A 22,377-nucleotide genomic window follows, 5' to 3' on the forward strand; every position below is an offset into this window, starting at 1 on the left:
TGAATTTCTTGCAAAAACAAAACATCTGCTTTTAATCTTTTAATCTGGTTAAAAAAAAAAAGAAATTCTCTCCGTTGCCTGCTCCATGCATATTCCATGTTGCAAACCTTAGTTTCACCATAGGTATGAGTGGAAAGTTGAAGTTGGAAAGTGAATGTCCCAATAGAAATAGATATACACAGACCCAGGAGGTGACATCATTTGGTGGGTTAGGGGTAACCCTAACCATCTTAGCCATCCTATCTGCCATTTCATTTCCTTTCAATCCAATATATGCTGGTATCCATATAAATACTACTATTAAACCTATCTGTTGTCTTCTGAATAATGTAAGCTGTATTTCTAATAACATATGTGGTCTGCTGTCTGAGTGATTATGTCTTAAGCTCATCAATACATAGTTTGGATCTGAGCAAATGATTGTTTTTAAAGGTCTAATGTCCTCAACCCAATGTACTGCCAACAAAATTGCCAATATTTCTCCTGTGAAAACAGGTAGACAAACCAGTGCTATGACTGCCACTCCTGCTTTTTCATTTATTTTTGATGCATCTGTATAAATCTGAATGAATTGATAATAGTTGTTTATATATTCCTGTACTGAATTTGACTCCAAAATGCATGTCCTTTCCTTTTTCCTTTCCATTAAATTCATATCTACTATAGCTTCTGCTAAAATCCAGGGTGGTATTATAGCTAGAGATATTAATGAACTTCTTTCTTTCTGTCTTTCTTCCAATGGTCCATCCAAAACATTTTGTATCTGTTTTTTCCTTTCCCCATCATGGCTTTAAAATTTCTCATGCTGGATGATCCATTTTTTTTCAAGCCTTGATACAGGTATTAAGCCACATTTGGCATCGGCTTGATACCCGGGCTGTCCTGATTAGCATTAATGGAGAAACAAAGTTTGGGATGACAGGGCTTCATCTGGAAGATTTTGGCTCGCTCTTGTTTTCCCTTTTCTGTGTCTAACTGTTGAAAATTAGTTTCTATCTACAGCAGGATTTTTATTCAGGTTTAATTTTTTTTCTTTTTTAACTACGATTTTTCACCTTTTTAGATGTGGATGTGTTTTGTATGTGTATGTGAGTCTTATGATGATCTTATGATTTGTGATGGTTTTTTTATGCACATTCTTACAGGAGGGAATTTTGGATCATACTACATTTCTCCCCTTCTTTCTTGGCTTTATTTCTTTTCCATGTACCATTTTCTTTTCCCACAGAATGAAGAAGAGACAAACACCAAGTTAGTACTGTGATTGATAAAATGCTTGCTGCTGTAGTTTGTGATTATAGCCTCCACATCTTGCTGGGTTATGATTATATTAAGGCAAGCCCTTTACAAACCTCATCAGCTAACGAGAGACCTAAAGTAAAATCCTACCAGTAAATAAATAATCTAAAATCTCACTGGACGCTGTTTGGAAGGGTGATCTCAGGTGGTTATTCATGCACTTTGGAGCGTCTGTGTTTTAGATCCAGCTCTGCACCTGGCTGGCTTATCTGCAGCCACCATCAGTTTAGTTTTACACTATTTAATTTTCAAGATAAGGCTCACTCTGTTTGTCGTCTTCTGTACTTTTTCCTCCTCAACATACTTTCGCTCTTCATCTGCAGAGCTCCTCCTCTAACTTTGCCTAGGAGGTAATTATCTGGTCTGATCGCTGCTTGGCCATGAACACTTTATGCCATCAAATACACTGGTGCTCTGTAGAGACGCGCTGGTCATGCTTTTCCTCCCCTGGATTTCAATTATTATATTTTCTTTCCTAAATAAGCACTATAACTTATAAAAGAGAAAAAACACGTGCTGCAAGTTTTTTGATAGAGGTAGTAGTTTTTAGCTCGACAGACAATGAAAGATTATCCCTGTTTATGCAATAAACCATAATTTTATCAGATTTTATTTCTATTGTTATTACTATTAAAGTCTAAAAACGACAAAAGTACATGCGGCATATATTATACCATATTCTTCTGTGAATACTGCTGTGTCAGCCACCTAAATATGACAACTCCATGAAAAAGCGGCTTTGGTGTCCCAGCCCAAAACTTAGCATCACGCTTCATCTGGATACTTCAGCACATTTACAAGTAATTTTGAAGTTGTAAGCCAACACAAAATAGTGCATGATTGTGAAGAGTAAGGAGAACGATTCCTTTTACAAATGCAAATAACAAAGATGTGGTTTGTTTGATAGTCTTTGGTTTTGAGTGAATATTTGTTCCGCCATATTTCGTAGCGATTGCAGATATTTTGGGGATTATGTTTCTACCAGCTTTGCAAGGCTAAATCTGCTAAAGAATGAAACTTTTTGCTTTTTCATCTTTTTAAGGCAGCTCAGTCCAGCAGGATGGAGAGTGTCAGCGAACATCAGTTTTGAAGTCCTGCCGCAGAAAGGCTTGAGGATTTAAAATTGTACTTTGACTGGGCCGTTCTGACATGAATATGCTTTGATCGAAAACGTTCTATTCTAGCTCTGGCTGAATGATGGTGGTAACTGGTCACCATATTCGGAAGTGAATCTCTGGCCCCGTCTTGAGTCTCTTGCAGCTTTGAACAACTTTTCTTCCCATACAATCTTTTATTCTGCTCCATTCATCTTGTTCTTCCTCTCCCTGCTGAAGAAATGTAGACCCCATAGTATGATGTTGTGCCATTACAATGTACACAGTGGTGATTGTATATGAACAGCGTTATTTATGCAGAGATTCAATTACAAACAAACTCAATTTTCTTGGATGATCACTGAAGGCTGTCTGTTGCACAGAATTTTATTTAGGAGTATCAGATTAAAGGGGCTGGATATGACCGTACGCCACAATTTGGATTCTCAGTTGTAAGAAAGAAAAGAAAAAGAGTTAAAGCCATGTATTTATCGCATCACAACATGTGGAGATAGTATGAACATTTCTTCAAGGCGTTGTATCCATGTGTTTAATCATATTGGTTCTTTTTGGTGTTGCTGTTCTCTTATGGGTGTGTTGCTGTTCTTTATTTGCAGTATTTAAAACACCAACAGCCGCAGGAATCAGTTTACACTCCCCTGTTATATTTACTATTAATTACTTAGGATGCAAGAATATCAAACTGTCAAGCTTATTAAGTGTTTGTTTTGTGTTTAATAAAAGTTGTGGTTATGGGTGTGTCTTTATAACTATGTGTTTTGAAGAGAAGCCGTTGACAACTCCCTCTGTTTACACATCACCTGCTGCAAAATCCTATTCCAATTCTGCAGCAGCACCCAGGAATGGCAGTGTTGTCTCTGGTGCTACATTTAAGACTCCTTCCGCTCAGAACAAAGCCTCCTTCCAACCTGGAGGTCTTTCAACATACTGACAATCCTCGCCTCCCTACTTCTATGCACTGGCAGGAAGTTTGGAATTTACTGCTGCTTCCTTCAGCCTGTAGAGGGCAGTCTAATTCTTTTAAATCACTCCTACTCAGCTATAACATTTATAGCACGTTTAATACCTGACACTAAGCCGTTTAAGATTATGGGCTCTATAAAAACGGGAGGTATTCGCTTAATGAGCTCAGATTATTGGCTTTCCCCAAGATCCCCTCAGTCAAATAGATTGTTAAAGTGAGAATTATGGATTTTAGTTTGTGTGAAAGCGGCTCATGAAATGCTGCCATCCCTGCCACGAGACCTAGAGCCAGCCAGTGCAAATATTTGCTCCGAGGCATCCATCATTATTAGTAATACTAATAACAAGTGCGCCCTCATACATGAACAGATGCACTGTGTTTCCCCGCCGTGTTTACCTCCAGACATGCCACACACAGAGCGGGAGAGAAGCAGAGGCCACAGTGGTCTTCTGTTGGCTGCTATTTATCAGATTAACACACACACACACACACACACACACACAAGCTTGAATCTCATTCATTTAAGTGGATTGCTCAAGGCTTCAGGCCTCCAGGAATTAAGTAAATTTCACAAGTTAGCCACCAGCGCACATTTAAAAATACAACTTTGTTCTTGATTTGAGAAGAGATGACTGGAGCTGCTGGTACTTAGGGAGTTAAGGAGGTAAATGCATTCAGTGAAGAAGATGCATTATTGCAATTTATGTTAGCTCCAGTTCTGTGCCGTGTGAAAATATATTGAGAACTTACTAATGTTAGGATACTTGTTTTATGGTATTGATCTAATTTGATCACATCCTCCTTTTTCACATGTTCCCATTTAAATTAGAAAAAACAACAACATCCCCCAAAAAGGGAGATTGCATATTTCGTTTTGGCTCTGTTATGCTTTTAAATATAAAACCAATAATGTCAATCAGGATCTAAAGTAGATTCAACGCAAATATTGAGCTGTATACATTTGTGTATTGTCCCAGATTAGTTTTAAAAGCTATAAAGCATTACAAAGGCAAACATTTTGTTTATGTTCACATATTCCTCTCTTTGTCATGGAAAGGCTAAAAAGGTACCATAAGAAGCTGCAGAAAAGGAGGGCATGGGAAGTTCAACAGCACTATACAGGTTCCACCGTTGCACTCACATATAAAATCATTACTTATATAAATATGGGCATTAAGTTTGGATTTAAATTGGTTTTATATGAATATATTTTCTGTTTTCAGGAAGAATGTGAGAGCTGCATCTACACCACCCCTGGTCAAGATGTGTAAAAAACAAAACAAAAACAAAAACACAAAATAGTAAGATTTGTTTAATGCCGCAGCATCAGACACTAAACATTTTTGCCACAGTTCTCACATTAAACTTTGGGGATCCTCCAAAGGCACATTAATGGTCAAACAATTTAAAGGTCGTTCCCCGTCTTGCTATGCTAGCTGTTTTAAAACATTTCTCTACTCAGAACCTCACTCTTTTCTTCACTACTTCAGGATTACCTAAGGTGGGAGCAGGTCCCTCGTTTGGGAAAATAGTCAGTCCTGCTCAGAAAGGACCCGACCGTCCCACTCCACAGCCGCATCCCGAGGATCTGAACTCTTTTGCATCTGACGAACCATTTCTGTGTTGCTTTGGTCAATAGTTTGTTTCAGGATCATTAATTTTAAGTTTACTGGTAAACCAAATAGTTATCAAGTCTTGGTGTTTCCAAGAGTCCATCATGTCCTGCACTCCAGCAAGGCTTCCTGGGCTATAAGAAACCTGAAGAGAAAGAGATTGACAGCATCACAGATCCTCCACCATCCTTAACAGTAGCAAAGAGGTGCCTTTCCACATATGATGTATTGCCAAACATAACCGCTTGTTTGCCTTCAAACACACACAGGAACTTGAGTCATGTCCAATAGTTATGCCACAGGGTTTAATAAGATGTCCACTCAGTCCTTGTAGCTATTACTGTCAGTTTTTCTCAGGTTTTCCATGAGGTTTAAGACTGTTTATGGTTTTTAACCATTCTTCTAGATCTACATTTGTGAAGTCAGACAATGATGTTGGATGAGGAGGTCTGGCTCGTAGTGCCTGTACCAATGCATCCTAAAGATGTTTAATTGGTTTGAAGTCAAGGCTTTGTCCAGGCCATCCAGATTAATTGGATGCTCTTTGACACTTACATTGACCTGAAAAGTTCACTGTAATTATTAATAATAAAGATTATTCGCTGAAATGAATCCTAAAGTGATCATTGGAGGTGCCACCAGCTGTTCTACCAGTGAGTTTGTTTTGTAATGATCAAACAGACTACTACACCATGTTTGGGACCAACTGCCATGGCTGCGACTTCCCAATCGAAGCCGGAGACAAGTTCCTGGATGTTCTGGGGTTCACCTGGCACAACACTTGTTTTGTGTGTGCGGTAAGTCCAGCAAGACTCCTGTACTGTGTAAATACCACTTCTGTGTACATGGTTTGCACCACAAGCCTGGAAGGGCAGCCTTTCTTCTCCAAGATGGACAAGCCTTTGTGCAAGAAACATGCTCACTCTGTCAATATCTGATCTTGCTCTATGGATGTAGATAAAATAGGACAAAGTGCAGGATTTTATCAGATTTTAAAATGGCTGAACAATGAGAAATCTGGTCTACCAGTTTGTGAATTCTGGTAACATAACAGTTGATGAAACAATTCACTATCAGTGCACAACAGATATTATACCCCCAAAATTAATTTATCACGGCACCTTTAATTATATAAAAAAAAAAACCCATCTTGTGTTTTTTTTCCCCAACACTTTTTCTAACTTAACTGTTTCTACATAGTGAGGAGAAAATGCTTTGCTTGTGTTTATTTTAAGTCAAAGTACTGCAGAAATAAAGAGCAAAGTAATGTGACATTTTTCATAGCGGTTTAAGTCTTCTACAAAGACGATGGCCCCTTCCTGGTCCCAAGAGAAATTAAGTTTTACAAATTTTCAGAGTTGGAAAAGGGCAAGTTTAACAGCCATGTTAACAGAGTCATGTTTTAAAATGAATTTTATGTCTGTTGCTGGAGGGTGAGCTGCAGTGGCGGTTCTAGACCAAGTTTACCAGGGGGGCCAAGGTGGGGCCAGTGTTCTTTCACAGGGGCACAGAACAAAAAAGTGAAACAATAAAATGGCAATATTTAACTGTGTAATAATATTAAGTGAGCCACTTGTGGTTTTGGAAGTGCAGGTTTCAGACACCTGATCTAGCAGTTGAAAACTTTGCCACCCAGCTCAATATGGCTAAAGCTAAACGTGAAACATCTTAATTTCTAAATCCTTCTTAGAGTAAAACTGTATAGGTAAAAAACAAAATTGGTCAAAGTGACCAATCAGTTATGGTTTCTTTGCCATTACAAATAGTTATCAGAAGTTTATGTAATCTTATGTCTTTAGTACAGGGGCCATAACAGGGGCCAGTACCATTTCTACAGGGGCATGGGCCCCTGTTGGCCCCTGTCTAGAACCGCCCCTGGTGAGCTGGAAAATCAGTTCTTGTACACAGGAAGCAAAATCCTTTTTTTCAGTTTTGAATTAAATTTACTATTAACCTAAAGTACAACGAGGAGCTAAATGGATAGCCTGTCTAAAATAACTTTTGCTCCAGGTTTTCGTTTGAGCTCAGGAAGGCTCAATAGAGATGCAATGAAAATGAAAAGCTTTAAACATAAAAATAATCTTAGCAAATTACATCTTTACGCCAAGAGCTTTTTATGTTAAAGTAGATTTTTTATTTGTTTTTTATAAAATCGTGTGACTGTAATTCAAGTAAAGCATATTGTCATGCTGTCATCAATGTATTGTTGGGTAACTAAAAACATTTTATGAAAGATGAAAAGGATCAGTCATGTTGTAGTTGGACTGAATTTTAGAGTGCGTACTTTCTCCAAAGTTTCTTTTTCTCATGCTACAAAAATAATTTCAATACATTTAGAAGAAACAAATTTAGGGTAAAAATATAGGTAACATTCTGTATATAAACGTAAGTTATTAGTTCAGCAACTTAAATTCAAAAAGTATTCTGGTCATTTTCAACTGGAATCCAGTAACAACCAGTAAGGATTAAATGGTCTTCTATTATTTTCAGATTTTAAGAAGAAAAAAAGATACAGCTTCAGTTTAGGGGCCCAGATTGGAGGTTAGGCCCTCATACAACTTTGGATCGTCACTGCTGGTAAACAAGTATAACTGGAAATATTTGCTACCAGAGTTTTTGTACTTTAGTTTTGTATTTTTGCTCCAGAATTATTAAAATCCCACCGCTTCGGGAGGTGTAACTCAGCTGAATCACTGAACGCAGCGCACGTGCGCTGAGTTTGGGAACGCGCACTTCTTCAAGACGTCCGGAGGTGGCAGCTGTGCGCGTGTTGGGAGAGAGGCGACGACACGAGATTCTAACTCAAACCCGTGGATTGACTCACTTTGAAAACTCTGTCGCGAGACAGAAAGGCACGCGCAAATGATAGGAAAGCGAGGAGCGTTTGGAGTCGAAGCGAAGCTGGAACTGACTGACTGAGTGACTGAGCTGCTTTTCAAAGCGAAACGGAGACGGTAAGGAGCGCGGCTCTCCGTGGGGCTTCCTCCGGTGGAAGCAGAAAACTGCCCGGAGTTTTGTTTCAGCGCGGCTCATTAGGGTTCAGCTGAGGAGCTGGCAGCAGCAGCTGATCAGCGGGACTCCACACTGTGTTTACCAGCGTACGAGGAAGAGGGGGGGATGCTTATCAGTCAGTTCTCACCTTGCTGCGCAGGATGATGTCAGATTAGGGTGTAGGAGACGCGTGAATTAGCTACAGCAATAACTAAAACATACTGGGTAGTGATGTAATGTTTAAGCGTGTTCATGTAAATTGCAGTCTTGTTGAGTATTTTTGCTTTTAATTCTGAAACGTCCCAAACGTGATGATTGAAAACCTGTTTTAAATAAGAATAAATGTGCTGCCTTTTTAACCACTTCTCACACATTTCCAACTCTTTACTGAGTGGCATACTGGGCCGTCTGTACCTGCAGAGGAGGTTCCTGTGATCTAAAGCTGCTTAATGGATTGGGTTGCCTCTGAATGTGAATCTGCTTTCTGATATATATGCATATGCAGAGATCTTGCACTGCCTGTATAAGAGTTTAGATACACAACTTGGAAAAATATTCCTCCAAATGCGTCACATTAAATCTCTTTTCTGCAAGGCATCAGAAACTAAACCAAGCTTGACGCGTGATGTTTACATCTGCTTCTCAGATCCCAGAAGGGGCAACATGCAACCTGCTGCCACCTCTTGGCTGTGAGGTGTTGACTGAACGCATCAGCAGAAGTGTCCCACCCCCAAAAGCGCAGGAGAGCTCACTGAATCACGGCTCAGTGAGCGTTTTAGGGCAACGTTAACCACCGGGAACGCCACCCAGTTCTTGACCCGGTGTTGCCAATGGCCTGGGGTAACTCCCATGTTGTTGGCTTACACTATTAGGATGGCACGTCAGTTGAGAGTGCCTGGCAAGGAAGCTCTTTGTGGTCTACCGCAGACTCCTGCCTCAAATGATTCAGTGTGCTTCGCTCTCCAGCACTGAAAAGGCCCACTTGTAGCCGTGTTCGGCAGTTTCTTTCCCTGAAACCCTCAGAAACTGCAACACGAAAGAATAGTTCTGCATCTTATCTTAAATAAACTAGTGTCTTAAGAAGCCTTACCCACGTCACTTGAACTTGCCCTCATTTTGTCACATTGCATTTATGTTTTTTGTGATACACACAATAGGGTATGATGTTCAGGGTGCTATGTAGTTAGTCCGTCACACTGGACATTTTAAGTGAATGCCACTTATGAAGGCCGTTGCCTTGGACTTTCCTAATTGGGGATATTGGAGTAAAGGAAGTTTGCTAGAGATGCCTACCACAAGATTTTGAATTTTATCTGTAAAGAAAATGAAAAGGGGAAAAAAGTCATCCATTGTATATACCGTCTTATCCTGGCAGGGCCGTCATCAGTCTTTTGGCAAAGATACACGGTTTAAAAATGTGATTGTATTTCTATTTCCTTAAACATAACGTTTTTAGAGTCTACTAAACACTTGAGCAGCAGGCCAAGTCCAAACTGCCAACTAGAACTAAAGTTAGAATGAAGCTATAATGTGTGATAAAATGGCCTAAAGTCTAGATCTACTGTAAATCCACTTAAGAATATGTGGCAATAGTTTTAAAAGAAATATGTTCAGAATGTTTTGCGAAGGAAAATTGAGACGTACCACCAACACACTTAGGTGTAGTTGCAGAAAATCTAGCTCTTAAACTTTATGAACACAAAAAACAAATGCACAGCACACTTTCAGAATAATTTTTGCAAGTAAAAAAAACAAATACTTTAACTTATCCTCATTCACTACTTTTTGTTCTTTCACATAAAAATCCCAACAGACTACCTTGAATTTTGATGTTGTAACGCGAAAAATATTAAGACATTGTTGGACTTCAGTTAAAATAAATCTGTAGAAAACCAAGATGTGACGTGTATAGGACAGTTAAATTGACTTACATTGTAAAAATAACCAGCTTCTTGTTAAGCGTGCTACTGCTTAGGGCCTGCCTGCAGGCTCGTGCTCACACAAACAGCCTCACATGGACTCAGTGGTTCGCTTCTTAATGTGCATAAATGCTTAAAAACAGCCACCCATTATCTCGGAAGATAACCCGTCTTGTGTCTGGGCTTGTCCACGGGGGCTAAACTTAGCGAGCTCTGACCTCTCACCCCCGGTTTCCTCCCTCATAATTGCAGGAAGCACCTCCAGCCAATCCAGGCGGCGATGATTTGCTGCATATTAACGAAGTAGAAACGAGCAGTACTTGAGGTTTTTCCGAGCATTGGCCCTCATTTGTGGGAGTGACGTTTTTTTTTTTTTTTTTCTTTTAAACTAAGAAATAAAAATAATACAGGCTACAATTCCTTTTAAGAGATTATACACTGACCATGAAAAGTTAAGTTTATAAAATCGCTCTCATGTAATGTGATCGTAGTGATAATGGACAGAAATATTAGTGTGGCGAGACACGGACTGACAAGAGTTCAGGCTCAGACATAATGTCTTTTCCAGCTGGCAGAACATTATATCCTTCTACTGTACTTCCTTCGGTTTATCCTCTTCTATCAGCACAGTCTGGTGGAGCGCTTCATACCAGGGTTTACCACAAGTCCTTCTTACTTTGTATCTGTAAGCTTGCATCATGGATTGAAAATCTGCCGTGATGATTTTCTGCTTAACTGGCCTGGTGGAAAGTTTGAAAAAGTCTAAATTGAACCCTTTTACAACCCCTTCTTAGTGTTAAGAGCTAAAATATTTTAACTTTTTTTAAATAAATTTTTTTAGGAAAACCTTGATTGGCAAAAGTTAATCAAATCTTGACAAAAATCCAAGATCAGAAATAGCCCACAGACATTAATCACTGCACCTCTGCTGAGTTGGTAGTGTTTTCTGAGCCAATTGGACATTTTAGATGTTTTTTTTTAATGACAAATGCATGAACATGCATTAAAGGTGTTCCCTGTCTGAGCCCATTAATGAAGGGGTAAATTAACGAAAAACAACATTTTAACTGCAAAAACACAGTGATAAATAGTTTTTGTGCTGTTACAGGCTAAAATCTCATACGCACCGGCAGCGTAATACAGTTGATCTTGTTCCGCCCGGACGTAATCTCCTTTACTTCTGTGCTTACCCCACTCGCTGTTTCATCTGCCGATGAGAGACAAGTGCAGGCAGCGCGAATTACTTAAAGCTGTGAGCTGCTCGGCTCTTTGCCACGGAGGTCAGCAACCATTTGAGAGAAAGCAGACATCCTGTTATTAGAGAAAGAGAGGGGCGTACGAAGAGGGAGAAAAGGATACGGGATGAGTTGGGACGGGGGGTTGATGGAAGATCGAAGTACAGAAAAGGAGAAGGGGGGTAAGTTGCATGATTGGTTTAACGTACAAATGGGGGAAATGGACCTTAGTTTGAAATTTAGTCTGTGTCTTTCTCAGATGGACACATAAGCCTCTTCTAGAACCTTTTTTTTTTTTTTTTTTTCTGTAAAAGCAAAGACGAAGCTTTTCAACATGCTGCTTCCTGATGCATTTTGGCTTGCAGACCCACCAAAACTTCTCTGAGTGAAATCAATTTGTTTTTAAGTTCAGCTGCATAAAACATGCACAATTACGCAGATGCTTAATGATGGCATGAACTGAGACGCATTGATAAAAGTTGTAGTGTTGCGTAGTATCACTTGATTCCGCACACCAATAATATTTAGAAGAAATGAAACCCAAAGCTAAAAGCTGTATCGATCAGCCTAGACTGTGTAGATTCTCCGTCACTGGAGGTAGTATTAGGAAGTGTGTGTGTGTTTTTTTGTGTTTATTCCAAGATTGTAATGCTGCAGCGGCATCAATTTGTCCCGTAAGTGGTGAACTAATTGACTTTGTGCCGGGAGCCTTGATAGGCTCTGTAAAATAAGCCACAATGACTTTAACAGAATCCTGTATTTTCCTCTAAAGTTTCTGTCCAGACAGAGAGTCTGTCAGCTGACTGGAGCGCCGGAAATGAACCAGTTTCTGACGGAGTGGGGTAAATTTTAGAAACCTTTAGAAGATTGAGTTGCACCTCAGTAGCTTTAGAAATATTAATTGTTGACAGGTTAACTTCTTTATCCAGCTATCAGGGTTCCTACACTGTCTTGAATGTCTGGAATTTGATTTTAGAGTTTCCCAAGCCAGGATAAGAATGGAAAAAGGAAATCATTTCCAGAGTTTATTCCTCTTCTCATTGTGTCCTTACTTCTACTCATCCTTTTTGTGTTCTTCCTTACATACTTCTTTATGTCATTCCTCCTTTCTTCAGTTATTTCCAGCTTTCTTTTTTCTTATTCTTTAGTTGCCTTCATTCCTTGTATCTTGCTACCATTTGTTCTGCCCTTCCTCACTTGTGCCTCCATCTTTTAATTCTTTGTGTCCTTCTTTCCTTCCTTCCTTCCACCCTTCCTCCCTCTTCTTCACTCCTTTCTTCATCTTTTTCATACTTGCCTTTCCTTCCTTCTGCTCTTCCATTCCTATATCCTTATTTATGTCCTTCCTTCCATCTGCCTTTCCCGTCCATCTTTCATTCCTTTGTGCTTCCTTGTCTCTGTCCATCCTTTCTCTCCTTCCGCACTTTCTTACATACTTACTGTAAGTAACTTAATTTTACTTCATTGTTCAATATTTGTTTATGGTATTTCTCAGATTAAGTCAAATATTAAACAACCATATTAAAATTTAAAAAATAAAGCAATTTAAGAGTCATTGAAGTATGTAAATATATGTGGTATTGACAGTTGTGGGTGAGAAAGTGGACTGCAGAGAAAGTTATGAACAATGAGGGTAAACAGGCAATGAATAAATTATGAACCAATAAATGTGGCAAGACATCACAATTAAGAGTAAATGGAAGTACTGAACAATGGATAGAAAGGAATTGCACATATCCTCATCATGGAAATTGCAAGTGCAAATGTGGGGCATGTATGCATGCGTTGCAAAGAGATGATGTTTGTACACAGTTGACCTGTGGGTAGGGCTGGGTATCATCTAGGATGAGCCGATTCGATTCTTTATACATAGTTCAGGATACAATACGATTCTCGATACAGCTCAGTTTGATTTGATTTCACTCCAATATCGATATTTATTACTTTCAAATTAATGCTCAGTCATTCAATCAACAAAAATAGCCAAATATTATATTCATGTTCAATTTATTGAACACTGATATATTAACAGGAAAATAAAGTGGATTTGGTTCAATGCATTTAACGTTTTACAGAAACCAAAAATTTGCCCAAACATCTGATTTTGAGGGATGAAGGCGTTTCTAAAATCCTGTCGGCCATTCCGCAAATTTGTCTCACTTGCACTTCCTCGCTGTGAACAGTTATGGTGCTGTAATAACGCCCCCTAGTGGTTGGGAGGTATATCAATATTAAAAGCCAGAATATCGATATTAAATTGTTTTGAAAAAGATCGATATTAATCTTTGTATCGATTTTTATGCACAGCCCTACCTGTGGGAATGAGTGAGTTTGTTTCCGGTGGAAGCTTGAAGAGGTGATGGGCCAGATGTGTTTGTATCTCGCATGATTCTCCTGGCCCTGCTTTGTGACTGATGGTTTAGAGGTCAGACCAGATAACCCCTTGTGCTGCTTTTATGACCTTCTTCAGCACCTTCTGCTCCTTTTTGTGGCTTCCTGAGTACCATTCTGTGATGCCGTAAGTCAGGATGGTTCATGAAGAGATCTGAGCTAATCCAACTGTCCTTAATTTCCTCCAAAAAGCAATGACACTGCTGAACCCTACTAAATGTTGGGGTAGTCCAGGAGAGGTCCTCGTGATGTGAACACCCAGATAAATGAAAAGCGTATTCATTTCTACTTTTATAGGATCTATAAAATACATTGATTAGTATCCTTGAAAGAAGGCTATGTCTAAAAAACAAAAAGGGAATCTGTCTGATGACCTCAGAGTCCTGTTCACATATTTTTGCCTTGTGCTCTTTTCTTCCTTAGCCCAAGGTTCAGTAATGTTGGGACAGCTGTGCCTCAGGAGGAAGATTCTCATGGTATTATCATTTTAAACAAAAACACCATGTCAAGCTTGTTGTTAACAGTTTCCACTCTGTCAGACTATTCATGTTTTTTTAGCATCCAGAAATCTTTCCAAAATAGTAGCCTTTTTTTTTTTTCAGCCAGATGATCGGTCCACAGTGTGCAGCAACAGACGAGGGAAGGGAGAAAATGCATTGTCTCTATAAAGCCAGAGTAAACCGAGGTCTGTCTCGCACTTAAGGTCCTGTCACATCATAGTTCTAAACATGGAACTCTCCGTCATGGATCCCTTTTTTTTTTTTTCCTTTCACATCATGCAAGCCAATACACCGATTTCAGGGGCCTTGTGTGCTTCCAGTGGTGGATCAGGGGAACCCACTTCCCCCCCACCATCTAGTTCCCCTCAATACTTCAGCAGGTACCACACTGTTAAATTAAAATTCCTTTTCAGCTAAGCAATGAGCCTGCCGCTACAAGAACCATCATAAAAAATATGAATATGCTGGCCCGGACTCAACAAGAAGCATGCGCTTTGCCCGGTGGCCTCTCCTAGGCTGTGAACGAACGCAGAGCTTGAACAAACACGACTCCTGCACATGTGACGGAAAGCGATGTTTGTGAGAGGCTCGCACAGACCGCTTCTGTGACAGCGACCTGCTGGCCGGAAAGCAAGCGAAGACGAAGCCAGGACATCAAGCTTGTGTTGGAGAGCAACTCGCACCCGGCAGGAATGTTAAGAATCCGAGCGTTAAAGTTTGCGCTGGAACGCCATCTGCGCTCGCATCCTGGCAAATAAAAGGCAGCTGGGCGGGCAACGTGTACGCACGTGTGTCAGTCCGTTCGGAAAGGGAGATGGTGAAATGCATTATTTCATCAAGTGTGGGTCAATCTAAATTGCGTTTGTGTGCCGTTTCTCCTTGATGCTCGCAAAGTTCAGGCAGAATGTCAGCCCGTAATTATGCTCTTTGTTCAGAAAGGAGAGGCATGTCTGGGAGACCACCTGGAATTAAAGCACGCGTCAGCTGTTTCAGGAAAAAGGGGGGAAAGTCCAGGATTCAGCACTTTCCAACAATCTGGCCAACTCGGCATTCTTTAATACCGTCTGTTACGTTCGAATATGTTATGAATTCTTCTTTTTATTATGAACAACAGCCTCTCCGTTTAATTGTATTCAAAACACATCACAAACTCCTTTGACAGTTAATTCCTTCTTATAGGAAAAACATGGGGGGGAAAAAGCTTAGTTCTGCTGTCTTCAGCGGGTCGGTTCTGCTATAAATCACATGCGGACTGTGTCTGATCCCGCAGCTGAACCTCACACTCGTCCAATAAATAGCAAGTGACAATCAGTGCCACTCGGACTGCGAGGGGAGAGGGGAAAACAGATGAAATCAATTTCTGTTCTCTTTGTGTTATTCCTATTCCGCAGCCCCACGATGACTGACCATAAAATGGGTTTTGCATGTGTCTCCTTTTTTTTCTCTCTCTCTCTTTAGGTACGACAGAGGGCCTTTAGAGACATAACTGTGACACAGCCGGCTAATTTCAAAAAGCGCTGCCTTTTGCTCCCTGCAGACAGTGGAAGTGATTTAGACAAAATAAAGTGAGTATCCCTTCTTCATCATTATTACAGCGCCTTGTAAACGTATTCGCACCGCTTAATTTTCTGTTAGATCGTATATGACAAGATAGAAAGTGTTGTGGTTTGATGCTCTTAAATATTTATACACCAGGTCAGAGTACTTTAGCAAAAGGATTCACCCTTCGAGTGAACTTCAGTGTCTTTTTTACTGGGATTCTCTGTTACAGACTAACATAAAATACTGTTTTGGAAGTGAGACAAAAAGGCTAATTGGGTTTTCGCAATTGTATGCCAATTAAATCTTGAAAACTGTGTCGCTTTACTAATATACCCCTAAATAAAATGTAATGCAACTAGTTACCGTCAGATACTTACCTAATAAGTGAATATCAGCATAAATACAGTTGTTCTGTTATTTGCTATAATTGCTTGGTGTACATTAGTAAATAAGTTCATGAAGACCAAGGAACAAGACAGCTATACAATTGTGGAGAAGTTTGAGGCAGGACTTTGCTATAAAATAATATTCCAAAATTTTGAACATAATAGAATAATAGAAAAGAGGTTTTGACATTGTGCCATGCTATCACAACATGGTTGTCTACCTAAACCCGCAGGCCTTAAAAGGAGAGGATTAACCAGAAAAGCAGCCAAGAGGCCCCTGATAACTCTGGAGGAGCTGCAGAGATTTACAGCTCAGGTAGGATAATTCTGTAAACCAGTTTTCTGGCCGTTAGGAAAGAGTGGCGGGAAGAAAGCTGTTTTGTAAATAGAAACATTACAGTTCCTATATAAAGTTTGCCACAAGTAATGTAGGGTACATGGAAAGCACAGGGAAGTAGGTGCTATTTTCAAATGAATGCAACTTTTTTTTTAATTCTAAAAATCATACTTTTGGTCCACATTCAAACTCATTCATCGCAACAGTGAAACATGGTGGTAGCAAGCTGTGGGGATGCATCTTTTTAATAAAGACAGGTAAGCTGCACAGTTGATGGGAAGATGGATGATTGTTAAAGGTAGAGTCGGCAATTTTTCCAGAGGTTTCCCCAAATCCCTTTTTGAATAACTGTGCATGCGCAAGACCACCTCACCTGCTCTGCTGCTCCTCAGGGGGATTGTTTGAAAAAAAAAATCTCCCAAATCCACTCTGGTCTTATTTCTTTCTGCTGAGGCCTTCTTCTTCTTCTCTTAAACTTGTATGTGGTTTGTTTCTTGCTTCTCTCAGACATGTTCAAAGTACACAGTTTGAGCAGCAGAGCTACAATGAACGGCTAACACTGAAGCTAACCGGCTACATAAACACTAGAGGTGCACATGTGCAGCCAGCAAGCGGAAACTAAAAAGGAACGTGCACGCACACTGGCGTTACGTGAGCGTGATTGCCATGTGGTGACAACCAATAGATGCCCTCGGAACTTGAGGGACAGAGGGCGATGAGAGCAGGACCAAAACTCTGACAAATCCCTGCTCTTCAGTGTGAAGGGATCTTTTCTTTCCCCCAAAAAAATCTGATTTGTGCCACTTCCATATGTGATACTAACTCTGATATGTATTGCATTTTTTTTCAGTGACCGCAGTCTGAACAGTCATGTCACATTTTATCCATCTTTAACGTCACTCTCCTGTCTCTCACTACACATCCACTCACAGTAGTAGCAGTTAGCGCTCCTCAAAAGACCGTTATTAGCTGTCCTGCTTTCTTCTTACCTTATTTTGTCTTGCTATGATGTGGTCTTAATATTGTCGGCTCCCATTGCTCAACAGCTTTCTAATAACAAGAAGTAGAGATGCCAGCCAGTATCCATGTTTTTTTTTGTTGTTTTTTTTAAACTAACTTTATTGAACACTAAAAAACAATTACGTTCACCATTACTTCCACAAACACTGCGCTGCTGTGTGACGTCTCCTTCTGTTGTCTGCGCATGTGGGTCAATTTGCGGTCTTGAACCATTCAGACAGCATTATGATGGTGGTCGCATTTAATAGTAGTATGAACAGCCACATCAAAAAAATCACATTTCAGAAAAAAAAAATAGGAATCGAACATCAAGACCTGCAGTGTAAATGTAGCCTATGTCCAGACCAAAATCCAATTGGAAAAAGTTTCCAAAAAATTTATGTTTTCCTTCAAATCTGATTTGAGGTTGAGTTATTTTACAAAGAAAACTGGTCAGTTTTTCTATCTCTATATGTGCAAAGTCTTCTCAGCAAAAGGTGGTTGTACAAAGTATTTCCTCAGGGCACTGAATACAATTTTAAAGAAACTGAAAATATAAAAATACATTTTTCTTTCACTATACAATTGTGCACAACAGTTGTTGTTTTTTTTTAATCTGACATAAAATTCTAGTGAAATATATTGACATTTGAGTTTGTGACGTGAGAAAACGTGCAAATATAAGAGGTTTGAATACTTTCCTGAAACAAGTGTGGAGTGCAATGTGCATGGACTGTTTTTAAACAATGTTATCCAAATAGTTTTTTCTTGCCAAGACTCACTGAGATATGTCTGTGTATTTGTCTGCTCTGCAGTTGCTCTGCCATTTGGACACACAATGGAGTAATTATTCTCAAAAGCAACACAAACTGCTTTGTCCAGTGACAAGCTAGACACACACACACACACACACACACACACACACACACACACACACACACACACACACACACACACACACGTGCACACAATACTTGCTGTAGTTCCTGAACAGGTTCTGGCATCAGTTGGAGGATTAAGGACTCGGCCAAAAACAGGTGGCAGGTGACAAACTAATGTCAACAGCGGTCGAGAAAAAAAAAAATCCTGCAACACAGAGTTAACCAGCACGCCTTCAAACAAAAGGTGAAACATGTTGGGGAAAAGTTGCCAACCCCTGTATGCTGCGCGTATCAATCATATCCCTTAATATTGTTGCGACATGTTTTCTTGATTTTTCTAAGCGTTCCAAACTGCGTCAGAGGTAATTTCCCTCCGAGTTCTGCATGCGACTTTGAAACCTCTGATATGCTTAAACCTCTCACGGCTATAGGACCCTCTGGCATTCAGCCTAATGTACGTCTGGGTTGCTTTATAATGGTGATTAGGGCGCCTTGTTTTTCTTTGTAAGTGGCACAGATTAGGGGTGACATCACTGAAAGGAAAGTTATACGCTTGCTTTAGTAAATTAGTTAAGGTTGGGCCTGGTCTCAACAAACCATGTGGGGAAAAAAAACTCAGCCGTTTGCTTTTGTTGGCGAGCAGGGTTGCAGCATTGCATTGTTTGGTAGATAAACTTATTGATAGCTGGATGTTAGCATTACAAGTCATTCTCATGTAGAACAGCCATGTTACATTACATTTTGCACAGCTACTTTAGTTTATGGGCTCCATGCTGACATGTAGAGGGTCACTCAGCTCTTCAAATGAACTTTAAAGGGAAAAATGAGTTGGCTGCACCGGTCATTTGTCCTTCATCTTTGGTCACGGCTTTATCCAGCCTAAGAAGAGAGCAGCTTCTCCCCGTGTCTTTTCCAGGCCTCCTCTGTTGCTCTGAGAATTCAGAGGAGAGGCTGGATCGGGTTGCATGAAAGAAAGAGAGGAACTGCTTGCTAACCTGCTACACCCTGGATTGTTATTGCAGGTGTTTGAGAGCAGTTACAGCTGTTAATTTACTCTGCTTAGTGACACATGTGGAGTGGAACTCGCTCGGGAACGGCCTGCACAAGTGCTTGTTGGCGAGCCAAAGATCACAGACTGACATTTTAAAGTTCGGAGGATTAGTTCTAGAGATAAAAGTCTGTGGATTTGGGTATTTGTTTATTGTTGTCAACTGCTGTTTATTTTAAATAGACCATTACATTTGTAATGTGTGGTAAAATAAAACAAACCAAAAAAGAAACATTTAACAGCAAATTAATATGCCGACTCTAGTGTATGACTTGAGTAAAAATGGCCAAGTCTGTTCTTTAAATTTTTTTGTTTTTCAAACAAAATCTGTGCCAAAATCTGTACACAAGAGATTGAACTGAATGAGGACCTGAATATATTTTTCTGACATTGAATGGTGAGGTCATCTAAAGTTCATTCTTGTGATGCATGAGTTCATGCCTTTTTAACTGAGGAAAAGTATGAAATCTATTACAAGCACAGTTGCTCAGAATCAGTTCAAGCCCCTTCAAACCGATGTAAGACCACACCGTGTCATTAAAAATCAGTCCAAATGGATAGTCTCTTGAAGAGCACTAGAGAGTGTGGTGGCTCAATATCATGGTGCAGCATGTTTGGGTTCTGGGTATGTCATGCAGGAGCCTGGTATGTCGCTGTACCTCATCCATGACGTACAAGCTGCATGCATTTGCATGGACATTTCTAGAACGTCTGACCTTGCTGGTTCCAAGAAAAGGCTACAAACTAGTGATGCCCACACTAGGCTGCGTTTTAAGTGATTTACTTTAGAGATCGATATGTGTTCTGGTTCTGGGAGAATAAGGCTTATAGTTGAGGGGGAAAAATGCATATACCGCCAAATTATTCATATAAACTGGAACCCAGGATAAGGTGTCTTTTTCTTAGGCCGCACTACAAATGAAGTTCAACTGGGATTTTGATGTTGTCAAAGCTCAGACGTATTTAGCCATGAGTTGGAGGTGACTGAGGAGGGGAAACAAATAAACAGCTTCATATAGGGTTTATAATATAATTATAATAAACATATAAAAACAACTTCAGAGTCTTGGTGTGATCTGCTCAGAAGGCCCATTGAAAAGCACACAGACTTTTGAATTTTGTGTGCATGATTCTTTCTGACTTTAGACACCGTTGGGCTGAAATTGGTGATGAAGCTGCAGAAGCTTCCTATTTGGTTGAAATATTCTACAGAAATGTCATTAAAATGACATGATACCCATGGATCTGGCATTTTGATATAACTGCTAGGAAAGTAGCTGAAAAGCAATCTCTACTCTAAATGCTAAAAGTTGGGGCTTAAATGAGTCATCTTGTAATTTGAATCGTGGAATAAAAAATGTCAATGAGGCAAAATGTTTGCCATTGTCCTTTTAATCTACGTGACTGGTTTCTGCTCAGTGGTCACAGTCTTTCACTTGCTTATACTTATTTTTGAGGGATTCATAAAGACAAAAGATATTGAGGAGAAAAACAAAGAAAAAGACCTAAAAATGCCCCAAGTTTGAGACCTTATGAGTCATTTGGTTTGCAGATGGTGCATTTCTGACTGAAACGGCATCCACCGCGGAGATAGTCGAGCTTTATCTCAAGAACAAGATGCAGTGTTTTGAATCCTGTGAAAACTGCCACACTGTTCAAAGAATACCAAAAGGGGTGGTGGTATGTAACTAAACAGATTAAAATTATTATTATTTTTATTATTTATTTATTTTTTACTTATTTTAATTTTATTTTTTGGTTATGTATTTGTGTTTTTGGAGTAGTGGGCAACATATCTGGTGGTGAACCTGTGCTTCTTCGCCCACCTGCACCGTGGCTTTGAGAACTGAATAATAGTTCTGTTGTACTAAGTTTTTTTTTTTTTTTTTTTTTTTTTTTTTTTTTTTTTTTTTTTTTTTTTATATAAAGCTCAGCTTTAATAAGTATCTGCCCATGTTCATTGCTGAGCTCTTCCAGTGGCAGTGGAGGCGGAAAATGACTGCCTTTTGTGTCTGTTGCCAACATTTCTTTAAGTTATGTTGGTTACACTGATTTGAGACATGTTTGAAAAATGCTTGCTTTAGACACATAGGTAAACACAACTCTTTTCCTTCTCTGCACAAAGTGGTAAAGACGCTGGGTGTTCCCTACCTTTTTAAAAAAAAAAAAAAAAAAAACATGTTTATTTTACCTTTCAAATGGTCTGCAAATTAAACTGTAGGTAACCTTGGGTGGACTGTTCTGTACATGGGAGCGCAAACGTCTGAGAGGGAAAGGGGGAGCAGGGAGGAAAACCTCAAATGTGAAAATGACTGGAACTCCCAGGGTTTTCAAAACAGAAACCAGGATTTTATTACACATACCTGGACAACTTAGAGCATGGAAAAAACCCTGCCATACATGAACCCGGCTCTTGGATTGGTTAGAGGAATCATAGGAATAATGTAAACTAAATAAAACAGATGACTCCTAGCCCATGGAGCCAGCACGTGTCTCTACAGAGTGGTGTACATTGGTCACACATAGGAGAGCTTTAGTCATGGGGGAAATATTGACCTCTGTCTGTGTGGACTGACCAGCGGAAGCCGTTTCCCAGACCTGACTACAGCCTCTTGAGTCAGTTTAAACTGAGACTTATCCAAAGCACTCAAGTGAATGACTAATGATGAAGCCTCGATCAAAGCCAGAGTACAGCTAATGCTCTTTACTTGTCAATAATGTCTGTTGGCTGTGCTTATCTTGTATCCTCCATTAGGCTCTTTCATTAGGTTTCTGTAAAGGTGTAGGCTGCAGCTCTTGAATAGCATCAATTTGTCCATCTTATGTGAATGTTCTCTTGGTGGCTCGACGGTCTACGGGTAAGAGTATAACTGCAGGCGGTAAAAGTAAAGCAAAACAAAAGCAAAGGGAGGTAGATGAGTCCAGAGAGGCCAAGCTGGAATTTAGTCCCCAAAACTGAACCTTCCCCAGGGGTCAGTCAGCAGGACGAGAAGGGGGGAAGCAGGGATGTGTGTGTGTGTGTGTGTGTGTGTGTGTGTGTGGTGGTAGTGGAGGGGGGGGGTCAGGCGATCCTCCAGCAAAGAGAAAGCCCCTAGGGTTTCTGCTCGGAAATCTGACTTTGTCTGTGTAAACATGTCTGGAATTGCACACCGATTTT

General features: G+C 39.9%; 1 protein-coding gene across 2 annotated transcripts in view; it reads left to right on the forward strand.

The window, feature by feature from the left end:
* The first annotated feature begins 7,717 nt into the window (after nucleotides 1-7,717).
* LOC105930779 (bone morphogenetic protein receptor type-1B) overlaps nucleotides 7,718-22,377 on the forward strand; it is a 70,349-nt gene continuing 55,689 nt past the window's right edge. Inside the window, exons 1-3 of one of the 2 annotated variants that reach the window (XM_036134460.1) lie at nucleotides 7,718-7,945; nucleotides 15,486-15,592; nucleotides 16,189-16,271. The gene's annotated coding sequence lies outside the window, so the exon portion shown is untranslated. The remainder of the gene's footprint in view (nucleotides 7,946-15,485; nucleotides 15,593-16,188; nucleotides 16,272-22,377) is intronic. The other variant, XM_036134461.1, reaches the window with a different exon arrangement.

This window comes from Fundulus heteroclitus, unplaced genomic scaffold (assembly GCF_011125445.2).
Source record: "Fundulus heteroclitus isolate FHET01 unplaced genomic scaffold, MU-UCD_Fhet_4.1 scaffold_82, whole genome shotgun sequence".
Lineage (NCBI taxonomy): Eukaryota > Metazoa > Chordata > Actinopteri > Cyprinodontiformes > Fundulidae > Fundulus > Fundulus heteroclitus.